At 48.9% G+C, this 13095-nt stretch overlaps 1 pseudogene; it reads left to right on the forward strand.

Moving 5' to 3' along the window:
* Window positions 1–1348: 1348 nt before the first annotated feature.
* LOC123485658 lies at window positions 1349–12593 on the forward strand (annotated as a pseudogene).
* The last annotated feature ends 502 nt before the right edge of the window (window positions 12594–13095 follow it).

The following is a 13095-nucleotide window of genomic DNA, read 5'->3' on the forward strand; positions in this document are numbered from 1 at the left end:
AGCCTCCCTTCCTCCAGCCCTCAAAGAGCCTCACCCCCCCTCCAGCCCTCTAACCCCCCAGCCCCCCCCCCTCTTAACCCCCAGCCCCCCCCCCCAGCCCATAAACCTCCAGCCCTCCCCCCTCCAGCCCTCCAACCCTCCAGCCCTTCCTCCTCCAGCCCTAACCCCCAGCCCCCCCCCCCCAGCCCTCCCTCCAGCCCCCCTCCTCCAGCCCCCTCTTCCTCCAGCCCCCCCCCCAGCCCCCCCTCCCCCAGCCCTCAACAGCCCCCCCCCCCCAGCCCTCTAACCCCCCAGCCCCTTTCCTCCAGCCCCCCAACCCTCCAGCCCCCCCTCCCCCAGCCCCTCCTCCAGCCCCTTCCTCCAGCCCTCAACCCTCCAGCCCCCCTCCTCCAGCCCCCTAATCCCTCCAGCCCTCCTCCTCCAGCCTCCAACCCAGCCCTCTCTTCCAGCTCAATCCCTCCAGCCCTCTCTTCCTCCAGCCCTCTAACCCTCCAGCCCTCTAACCCTCCAGCCCCTCTCTCCTCCAGCCCTCTAACCTCCAGCCTACCCTCCAGCCCTCCCCCTCCAGCCCCCTTCCCCCAGCCCCCCTCCCTCCAGCCCCTCTTCCTCAGTCCCCTAACATCAGCCCTCCCCCCTCCAGCCCTCAACCCTCAGCCCTTCCTCCAGTCTCAACCTCCAGCCTCAACCCTCAGCCCTCTTCCTCCAGTCCCCTAACCCTCCAGCCCCTTCCTCCAGCCCTCTTTCCAGCCCCTAACCCTCAGCCCTGGCTATAGCCCTGGACTCCCTGGGGATGAGGGTATTGCTTTTAGGAGACACGATAACACACACAGAGGTGCTGATAAAGAGTGTGTGTGTGTGTGTGTGTGTGTGTGTGTTAGGATGAGGAGAGAGAGTGACTGGTGATTAGGGCTGATAGATGACAAAGAGAGCAAGAGAGAGAGGCGAGAGCATGGGGGTGGGGGACTGAATGGATGCACTACAGTTAAAAGAGAGATCAACCACGGACGTCCATCAGTTTAAGAGGGAACACCATTAGACCGCAGATTACAGACCAGAGCTGTGTGACAGCATCAGAGAGTGTTACAGGTCCCTGAGGATAGTAGGTGGACCGGAGACTGGGCAGCAGACTGGAGGAGGAGCTCTAGAAGGCTGTGTTTAACCAGTGGAACACTATCTTAGGTGACAGAAGAGGACTAAGATCTTGGGAGTCCGACTGTTTCTGAGAGACTCTGTCTACCTGGAGCTGTGTGTAGTGCGGAGGCAGAAGGACATAACTGAACACCTATTGAAACCACATACATATCTTCGCTTTAGTCAGGGTTGGTGGGCATCTTGAACCCTAACCCTCATGGAGAAGTTCCAGGCTGGTAGTGGTCTAGCGTGGGGGGGGGGGGACGCCTGGCTAACGGGAGAGTGCCGGTGGAGAGAGCTGCCCTCTGGGCCACAGATCCAGGAAGAGCTGGCTCTCTGGGAGGCCTGGGGGCTCTGGAAACTGGACCCAGACAACGGCCCTCAGCGACGGAGCCCTGATGCACATGACCACCGCTGAGGCCCTCATCACAGGTGAGGACAGGACACACCCACAGAGGTTAGAGGAGGGTGGATGGGGAGGACGGCATGGGGTTAGGGGGACATAGGGGGTTGGTGCTAGTTGACCATGCTAGAAGGGATGGATACTAACTAAATAGCAACATTGACCAATCAATAGGACTTGCTCATTGGTTCCAACGATATTATCACTTTATGACCATCTAAGATACAGTGCCTGGTAAGCCTAGTAAAGGAAACTAGTAAAGGAAAACTAGTAAAGGAAAACTAGTAAAGGAAACCAGTGAAGGGAAACTAGTAAAGGAAACTAATAAAGGGAAACTAGTAAAGGAAACTAATAAAGGGAAACTAGTAAAGGGAACTAGTAAAGGGAAACTAGTAAAGGGAAACTAATAAAGGGAAATAGTAAAGGGAACTAGTAAAGGGAAACTAGTAAAGGGAAACTAATAAAGGGAAACTAGTAAAGGGAACTAATAAAGGAACTAGTAAAGGGAACTAATAAAGGGAAACTAGTAAAGGGAAACTAGCGAAGGGAACTAAAATAGTGGAGCTCTCTGAGACAGTGAGACCACCAGTAGTCTGGTGTTTCTCTCATTCTCACTGACACATTCACTCACTCTACTCTCTCTTCACTCACCTAAACCTCTCACTATCTCCTCAATCATTAACACAGACACACACGCACACACACACCTGTCCAGTCAGATTTTACAGCGAGACGAGAATAGCAGTCTTTAAGTCTCTAGGACTAGTCTGTGGAAACTCCTAATCACTGGATGGGCCATATTTCTTCGGGACAATGCCTGGCTGACACCATAATCCCTATAGTAGTTAGAAATGACTCAGCAGGCGTAATCCCAAACACCTCCATATGTCATCACATCTACACTTCATCTCTTCATCAGAGGAGTCTAGCCTGGTCCCAGATCTGTTTGTGCTAATCTTGAACTCCTATGGTCTGGCAATGGAATTGGCAAGAGCATAGGAGTTAGCAGTGGTGGAAAAAGTACCCAATTGTCATACTTGAGTAAAAGAAAAGATACCTTAATAGAAAATGACTCAAGTAAAAGTGAAAGTCTCCCAGTAAAATACTACTTGTGTAAAAGTCAAAGTATTTGGTTTTAAATATACTTCAGTATCAAAAGTAAATGTAATTGCTAAAATATACTTAAGTATCAAAAAGTAATTCCTTATATCAAGCAAACCAGACGGCATCATTTTTCTTGTTTTTTTAAATTTACGGATAGCCAGGGGCATGCTCCAACACTCAGACATAATTTACAAATTAAGCATGTGTGTTTAGTGAGTCCGGATGCAGTGGGGATGACCAGGGATGTTCTCTTGATAAGTGTGTGAATTAGACCATTTGCCGTCCTACTAAGCATTCAAAATGTAACAAGTACTTTTGGGTGTCAAGGGAAATGTATGGAGTAAAAAGTACATATTTTCTTTAGGAATGTAGTGAAGTAAAAGTAAAAGTTGTCAAAAATATAAATAGTAAAGTACAGATACCCCAAAAACTACTTAAGTAGTACTTTCAAGTATTTTTACTTAAGTACTTTTAAACAACTGGGAGTTAGCAAAACAACACAAACAGATCTGGGACCAGGCTCCGCTGGGCAGCCTGACAGGACAACACGTATGTCACCAACCCACCGTTGGCCTGGACGTCTGGAGCTGCCAGGAGCTGCCAGGAGCTGCCAGGTCGGATAAGTCCAAAATAGAACATGAGTCTGTCCTCAGGCAGAGAACAATAGAGAGACAAGGTCTCATCACATCACCAGAAGCTACACCCCCAAGGTCTCATCACATCACTCATAGCTACCCCCTGGTGATCCTGTATCGGATTTGACCGGTGGATTGTGTTCAAAGCTAGCAGCGCTCCTGTAGAGAGATGACAGCCTTACAGATTAGCCTGCCGCTTTAGCCGCATTTCAACAACACAGCTTGAATGTGTCCCAATGATACCCCTATTCCTTATGTAGTGCACTAATTTTGACCAGGTTCCCACTCCATAAGACTCTGGTTAAAAGTAGTGTACTATATAAGGAATAGGGTGTAATTTGGGACACTTACCAAGTCAGGCCAGAGAACCACCATGAATCACTGAAATTGACAGGGGAGCTGGAAGCAAACAAATGGAGAGGAGAGGAGAGGGAGAGGAGGGGGGGAGGAGAGGAGAGGAGAGAAGGGAGGGGGAGAGGAGAGGAGAGGAGAGGAGGAAGAGGGAGGAGGAAGAGGAGAGGAGAGAAGGGAGGGGAGGAGGAAGAGGAGAGGGAGAGGAGAGGGAGAGGAGAGGAGAGGAGAGAGGAGAGGAGAGGAGAGGAGAGGGAGGGGGAGGGAGAGGAGGAGGGGGGGGGAGAGGAGAGGAGAGGGGAGAGGAAAAGAGAGGAGAGGAGAGGGAGAGGAGAGGGAGAGGAGAGGAGAGGAGAGGGGAGGAGGAAGAGGAGAGGAGAGAAGAGGAGAGGAGGAAGAGGGGAGGAGGAAGAGGAGAGGAGAGAAGGGAGGGGAGGAGGAGAGGAGAGGAGAGGAGAGGAGGAAGAGGAGAGGAGAGGGGGATTTCAGTGGATCTTGTCTTGGCCCACGCAGGCATAGGCCTATGTTATAAACTCTAATCTGGGTCCATATTCACAAAGCATCTGAGAGTGCTGATGTGGGCTCCTGTTGCTTGTTAGATTATAGATATATATTTTTATTGTATTTTACCTTTATTTAACTAGGCAAGTCAGTTAAGAACAAATTCTTATTTACAATGACGGCCTACACCGCCAAACCCGGACGACACTGGGCCAATTGATGCGGAATCGAACCAGGGGGTCTGTAGTGACGCCCAAGCACTGAGATGCAGTGCCTTAGACCGCTGCGCCACTCGGGAGCCCTAATAATGAATGGACAGAAGGGAACTGATCCTGGATCAGCACTCCCACACGATAGGCTGAATCACACACTGCCCCTGATCCATATACCACAGGGGACCGAGAGAAGAGGGGGATGTCAATGTATCTCTGGACCACGAGGTATAGGCCTTTATTACAGCCTAGGCCCAATGCAAGCATAGGCCTTTATTACAGCCTAGGCCCACACAAGTATAGGCCTTTATTACAGCCTAGGTCCACGCAAGCATAGGCCTTTATTACAGCCTAGGCCCACACAAGTATAGGCCTTTATTACAGCCTAGGCCCACGCAAGTATAGGCCTTTATACAGCCTAGGGCCCACACAGGTATAGGCCTTTATTACAGCCTAGGCCCACGAAGCATAGGCCTTTATTACAGCCTAGGCCCACGCAAGTATAGGCCTTTATTACAGCCTAGGGCCACACAAGTATAGGCCTTTATTACAGCCTAGGCCCACGCAAGTATAGGCCTTTACTATAGCCTAGGCCCATGCTAGTATAGGCATTTATTACAGCCTAGGCCCACGCAAGTATAGGCCTTTATTACAGCCTAGGCCCACGCAAGTATAGGCCTTTATTACAGCCTAGGCCCACGCAAGTATAGACCTTTATTACAGCCTAGGCCCACGCAAGTATAGGCCTTTATTACAGCCTAGGGCCCACGCAAGTATAGGCCTTTATTACAGCCTAGGCCGGCCTACGTAGTATGAGAACACTGATTCTGGGCTCTGTATTTTTAAAGCATCCCAGAGAAGGAGTGCAGATCCAGGATCAGATCCCCTTTGGCCATGTAATCTTATTCATTATAACCTATCATGCAGAAATGATCCTAGATCAGCGCTCTTACTTTGAGATGCTTTGTGAATACAAACCCTGATGTACAACAAAGCATACGTCAAACAGCAACAAGTACCCAACATCAAACCCCTCCTTGATAAAGTAGGGATGTACACAACCCTATCCGGCTCGAAGGACCATGAAAAAGAGCTGGATAGGAACAATTGTCCTGGAACAAGGGGAAAGGGCTTCAGAGATGGTACATCAAGACATGGCCGGTTAGACTGCAGGTAACTGCTTCTAAACAGAGGGTATGAATTCCAAATGGCACCCTTTTCCCACAGTGCACTATTTCTGACTAGGGCCTATTCCATAGGGTGCTCTATTTTTGACTCGAGACGGATGGGCCCTGGTCAGAAGTAATGCATTATAAAAGAGGGGTGCCATTTGGGAGGCAGACAGTGTAGTAACTAGGTTGCTATTTAGGAGGCAGACAGTGTAGTGACTAGGGTGCTATTTAGGAGGCAGACAGTGTAGTGACTAGGGTGCTATTTAGGAGGCAGACAGTGTAGTGACTAGGGTGCTATTTAGGAGGCAGACAGTGTAGTAACTAGGTTGCTATTTAGGAGGCAGACAGTGTAGTGACTAGGGTGCTATTTAGGAGGCAGACAGTGTAGTGAAGGGCATTCACACCGCTTGTCTTGTCTGGTAAACTAGGATGAGAAGATGGAATGAATGATTTTCATTCAGTTACTTTGACACCAGTAATCCCCCTTCGCTCCTCTTCTTTACACCCACTGATTGGAACTCCCCCTCCCTCTCTTCCTGACACCCGTCTGGTTCCTCCCTGTCCTGAGGGTGTAGCCTGGACCCTGAGTCCTGAATCAGAGGTGACACACACACAGACAACACACCACACACACACCACACCAATGACACACACACACACTCCACACCAATGACACACACACACACACAAACATATGCACCAACCCATGATACACAGGTGTGGAGCCCCACATCAGAACACATGGTCTAATCTAAGCACAGCACAGCAGGCTGAAACATAGACTCTCATCTGGCTGGTATGGCAAACATGCCACAGCCCCCCACGGACAGACAGGGTCTGACCCAACCACTCTGTGTGAGTGTTTATATATTTATAGAGAGGAGAGGGAGAGGGAGAGGGAGAGGGAGAGGGGAGAGGAGAGAGGAGAGAGGAGAGAGAGAGAGAGAGAGAGAGAGAGAGAGAGAGAGAGAGAGAGAGAGAGAGAGAGAGAGAGAGAGAGAGAGAGAGAGAGAGAGAGAGAGAGAGAGAGAGAGAGAGAGAGAGAGAGAGAGAGAGAATGTGTGTTAACTTTTCACAGTATGCATCATGACATCATAGTTGACATGACATGACATGACATCACGAGGGCACTACATTCATCCACCTCTGGCCTGCTAGCCCCTACCTCTACGGAAGCACAGTTCCCGCTCAGCCAGTCAAAGCTATTCGCTGCTCTGGCACCCAATGGTGGAACAAGTTCCCCACGACGCCAGGACAGCGGAGTCACTGACCACCTTCCGGAGACACTTGAAACCCTACCTCTTTAAGGAATACCTGGAATAGTAAAATAGTTGGCCTTTGCAGGTGTATTTAATGACAAGCTTCCAGACTTGCAGTTGCATTAACTATGCTGTGTGTAAACTGTGGTGTGGTAACTATGCTGTGTGTAAACTGTGGTGAGGTAACTATGTTGTGTGTAAACTGTGGTGAGGTAACTATGGTGTGTAAACTGTGGTGTGGTAACTATGCTGTGTGTAAACTGTGGTGTGGTAACTATGCTGTGTGTAAACTGTGTTGTGGTAACTATGCTGTAAACTGTAGTGTGGTAACTATGCTGTGTGTAAACTGTGGTGTGGTAACTATGCTGTGTGTAAACTGTGGTGTGGTAACTATGCTGTGTGTAAACTGTGGTGTGGTAACTATGCTGTGTGTAAACTGTGGTGAGGTAACTATGCTGTGTGCAAACCGTGTTGTGGTAACTATGCTGTGTGTAAATTGTGGTGAGGTAACTATGCTGTGTGTAAACTGTGGTGTGGTAACTATGCTGTGTGTAAACTGTGGTGTGGTAACTATGCTGTGTGTAAACTGTGGTGTGGTAACTATGCTGTGTGCAAACCGTGTTGTGGTAACTATGCTGTGTGTAAACTGTGGTGTGGTAACTATGCTGTGTGCAAACCGTGTTGTGGTAACTATGCTGTGTGTAAATTGTGGTGAGGTAACTATGCTGTGTAAACTGTGGTGTGGTAACTATGCTGTGTGTAAACTGTGGTGTGGTAACTATGTTGTGTGTAAACTGTGGTGTGGTAACTATGCTGTGTGTAAATTGTGGTGAGGTAACTATGCTGTGTGTAAACTGTGGTGTGGTAACTATGCTGTGTGTAAACTGTGGTGTGGTAACTATGCTGTGTGTAAATTGTGGTGAGGTAACTATGCTGTGTGTAAACTGTGGTGTGGTAACTATGCTGTGTGCAAACTGTGGTGTGTTCTGTGTTGTTCCAGACTACTGGTGTTTGGAGGACCTCTACAGGGAGCTGGTCAGGGTGTATGTTGAGGCCATGGCGTCTCTCCAGGGTCGCCCTCCTGACCCAGCCACCGTGGAGGGATGTGCTCACCTCAAACCCAACAACTTCCTGCTGGCCTGGCACACACCCTTCAATGAGAAAGGTCAGAGGTCACAAAACACAGATGTGTGAGGTCTAATGGTGACATGATTTAGTAGGGCTCAGTTCAACCTGCATATGTGCAGTCTCTCTCTCTGTGTATCTCACCATGTGGCAATTCTCCTGATGGGTTTTGTGCAGGTTCTGTGTTTGGTGCAGGCACTAAGGCAATGTATGTGTGTCTCACAGTGTGTGTGTGTGTGTCTCACTGTGTGTGTGTGTGTGTGTGTGTGTGTGTGTGTGTGTGTGTGTGTGTGTGTGTGTGTGTGTGTGTGTGTGTGTGTGTGTGTGTGTGTGTGTGTGTGTGTGTGTGTGTGTGTTCCTCACCAGGTTCTGGGTATGGAGCTGCCACCAAGGCCATGTGTGTGGGGATGAAGTACTGGCAGCCTGAGAGGCTGGACAACCTAGTGGAGGTCAGCATTGAGACGGGACGCATGACCCACAACCACCCCACAGGTACCATACAACATGACCCACAACCACCCCACAGGTACCATACAACATGACCCACAACCACCCTACAGGAATCATACAACATGACCCACAACCACCCTACAGGAATCATACAACATGACCCAACCACCCTACAGGAATCTCATACAACATGACCCAACCACCCACAGGAATCATACAACATGACCCAACCACCCTACAGGTACCATACAACATGACCCAACCACCCTACAGGAATCATACAACATGACCCACAACCACCCTACAGGAACTCATACAACATGACCCACAACCACCCTACAGGTACCATACAACATGACCCAACCAACCCTACAGGAACTCATACAACATGACCCAACCAACCTACAGGAATCATACAACATGACCCACAACCACCCTACAGGAATCATACAACATGACCCACAACCACCTACAGGTACCATACAACATGACCCAACCACCCTACAGGAATCATACAACATGACCCAACCACCCTACAGGAATCATACAACATGACCCACAACCACCCTACAGGAATCATACAACATGACCCACAACCACCCTACAGGAATCATACAACATGACCCAACCACCCTACAGGAATCATACAACATGACCCAACCACCCTACAGGAATCATACAACATGACCCACAACCACCCCACAGGAATCATACAACATGACCCAACCACCCTACAGGAATCATACAACATGACCCAACCACCCTACAGGAATCATACAACATGACCCACAACCACCCTACAGGAATCATACAACATGACCCACAACCACCCTACAGGAATCATACAACATGACCCACAACCACCCTACAGGAATCATACAACATGACCCACAACCACCCTACAGGAATCATACAACATGACCCACAACCACCCCACAGGAATCATACAAACATGACCCAACCACCCTACAGGAACTCATACAACATGACCCACAACCACCCTACAGGAATCATACAACATGACCCACAACCACCCTACAGGAATCATACAACATGACCCACAACCACCCCTACAGGAACTCATGACAACATGACCCACAACCACCCTACAGGAATCATACAAACATGACCCACAACCACCCTACAGGAATCATACAACATGACCTAACCACCCTACAGGAATCATACAACACTGACCCAACCACCCTACAGGAATCATACAACATGACCCAACCACCTACAGGAATCATACAACATGACCCAACCACCCTACAGGAATCTATACAACATGACCCCAACCACCCCACAGGAATCATACAACATGACCCAACCACCCTAAGCAGGAATCATACAACATGACCCAACCACCCTACAGGAATCATACAACATGACCACCACCCTACAGGAATCATACAACATGACCCCACAACCACCCTACAGGAATCATACAACATGACCCACAACCAACCTACAGGAATCATACAACATGACCCAACCACCTACAGGAATCATACAACATGACCCAACCACCCTACAGGAATCATACAACATGACCCAACCACCCTACAGGAACCATACAAACATGACCCAACCACCCTACAGGAATCATACAACATGACCCAACCACCTACAGGAATCATACAACATGACCCAACCACCCTACAGGAATCATACAACATGACCCAACCACCCTACAGGAATCATACAACATGACCCACAACCACCCTACAGGAATCATACAACATGACCCAACCACCCTACAGGAATCATACAACATGACCCACAACCACCCCACAGGAATCATACAACATGACCCAACCACCCTACAGGAATCATACAACATGACCCAACCACCCTACAGAAACCATACAACATGACCCAACCACCCTACAGAAACCATACAACATGACCCAACCACCCAACCACCCTACAGAAACCATACAACATGACCCAACCACCCAACCACCCTACAGAAACCATAGCCTAGACGTTATATAGTATAGCCTGCTATTTAACTAGCCTGGTCCCACATCTGTTTGCGCTGTTTGCTCTAGTGATTATCCTGGGGACCCGAGGTTAGTGTCTTGCCAACTCCTATAGGCAAAACAACAGCAACAGATCTGGGAGCAGGCTGGATTTACCTGGCATCACCATCCATAATGACATAATACTGACCTGGCTGATTCCAACAGGTTTCCTGGGCTCTCTGATCACGGCTCTGTTTGCGTCACGCGGTGCAGGGCAAACCGACAGACTGGGGTCGCGACCTCATGAAGGTCATCCCCAAAGCCGAGGAGTACTGTAAGAAGACCATACGCCACATGGCAGGTGTGTGTGTGTGTGTGTGTGTGTGTGTGTGTGTGTGTGTGTGTGTGTGTGTGTGTGTGTGTGTGTGATTAAATGGGACTATATGTTGTGTCCACTGCAGAGTACCAGGAGAAGTGGTCTACTGAGGCTAAGTGGCAGTTCTACCTGGAGGAGAGAGAACTGAGCAGGAGGGGCAGAACAAGCCACTGTTCCTGACACCTACAACGCGAGGAGACAGACAAGGTCATCCATTGGTTCCATTCTACCTGGCAAACTGGATATTTAAAGACATTTGACAGATGTATTTGATCATGGTGTGCTCTCCTTACAGGTGTAGAAGTATTTAACCCAGGGTGTCCCCTCTCCTCAGGTGTAGAAGTATTTAACCAAGGTGTGTCCCCTCTCCTCAGGTGTAGAAGTATTTAACCCAGGTGTGTCCTCCTCTCCCTCAGGTGTAGAAGTATTTAACCCAGGTGTGTCCTCCTCTCCTCAGGTCTGTATAAGTATTTAACCCAGGTGTGTCCTCCCTCTCCCCAGGTGTAGAAGCATTTAACCCAGGTGTGTCCTCCTCTCTCAGGTGTAGAAGTATTTAACCCAGGTGTGTCCTCTCTCAGGTGTAGAAGTATTTAACCCAGGTGTGTCCTCCTCTCCTCAGGTGTAGAAGTATTTAACCCAGGTGTGTCCTCCTCTCCTCAGGTGTAGAAGTATTTAACCCAGGTGTGTCCTCTCTCTTCAGGTGTAGAAGTATTTAACCCAGGTGTGTCCTCCTCTCCTCAGGTGTAGAAGTATTTAACCCAGGTGTGCCTCCTCTCCCCAGGTGTAGAAGTCATTTAACCCAGGTGTGTCCTCTCTCCTCAGGTGTAGAAGTATTTAACCCAGGTGTGTCCTCCTCTCCCCAGGTGTGAGAAGTATTTAACCCAGGTGTGTCCTCCTCTCCCCAGGTGTATAAGCGCTGAGCTCAGAGGGCCGTGCTGGACGGAGGGGTCATGACGCTCCCATGATAGCCTACGATGCCTCCCTGGCCTCAGGCTCCGACTGGACCCAGCTCTGCCGCCGCGCCATGTTCCACGGAGGTGGGCTGTGTGTGTGTGTTGTGTGTGTGTTGTGTGTGTTGTGTGTGCTTGCCATTAGTATCAGTTCTGAGCCATTCATTGTGTCCCCCAGGGGAGAGCAGTGCCACAGGGCTGATAGCAGGCTGTCTGTACGGTCTCCTGTTCGGCCTGTCCCAGGTCCCTGAAGGGCTGCACCAGGATGTGGACCGACGCACTTGGGTGGAGGAGGGAGCCGAGCTGTACAGGGCAGCCTCTGCAGAGAGGAGCACAGAGAAGCAACAACACCACCCTGCCCACACCGCCCTCTTCTGGCCGACATAGGAACTACACATGAATGACTTCTCCATGGCTGGCTGCTGGCTGCTCACCTGCCTACCTACCTACCTACCAGTGGAGGCTGATGGGAGGAGCTATAGGAAGACGGGCTCATTGTAATGGCTGAAGTGGAATACATGTGCTGGATACTGTTCCATTAATTCCATTCCAGCCATTACAATAAGCCTGTCCTGATACATCTCCTCCCACCAGCCTACTTTGCTACCTACCTATCCCACAACACTGCACCCCAGCCCCCTAGCCCGGCCTGTAACCTCTTTCTCTCTCTCTCTCTCTCTCAACTGCTCCTGCTGGGGTCTCTGGAATAGTTCCATTCTATTTTCAGTTCCATAAGTGTTTATAAAAAACAAAGTAATTAATGTGGAACTGAATCAAAATCAGAATTGGAACTCCAAAACTGGATATGGAATGTAACTATTCCATAGATTCCAGAGGCCCACCTGCTCTCCTCTTTAGATTAATATGGATTAACTAACATACCTGCCTACACTACCGTTCAACAGTTTGGGCTCACTTAGAAATGTCCTTTTTTTTTCAAAGAAAATAAAAAAAATGTGTCCATTAAAATAACATCAAATCGATCAGAAATACAGTGTAGACATTGTTATTGTTGTAAATGGCTATTGTAGCTGGAAACGGATGGTTTTTAATGGGATATCTACATAGGCGTACAGAGGCCCATTAACAGCAACCATCAGTCCTGTGTTCCAATGGCACGTTGTGTTTGCTAATCCAAGTTTATAATTTTAAAAGGTTAATTGATCATTAGAAAACCCTTTTGCAATTATGTTTGCTCAGCTGAAAACTGTTGTGCTGATTAAAGAAGCAATAAAACTGGCCTTCTTGAGTCTAGTTGAGTATCTGGAGCATCAGCAATTGTGGGTTTGATTACAGGATCAAAATGGCCAGAAACAAATAACTTTCTTCTGAAACTCGTCAGTCTATTCTTGTTCTGAGAAATGAAGGCTATTCCATGCGAGAAATTGGCAAGAAACTGAAGATCCCAGTACAACGCTGTGTACTACTCCTTCACAGAACAGCGCAAACTGGCTCTAAC

The sequence above is a fragment of the Coregonus clupeaformis genome, unplaced genomic scaffold, assembly GCF_020615455.1.
Source record: "Coregonus clupeaformis isolate EN_2021a unplaced genomic scaffold, ASM2061545v1 scaf0782, whole genome shotgun sequence".
Taxonomy (NCBI): Eukaryota; Metazoa; Chordata; class Actinopteri; order Salmoniformes; family Salmonidae; genus Coregonus; species Coregonus clupeaformis.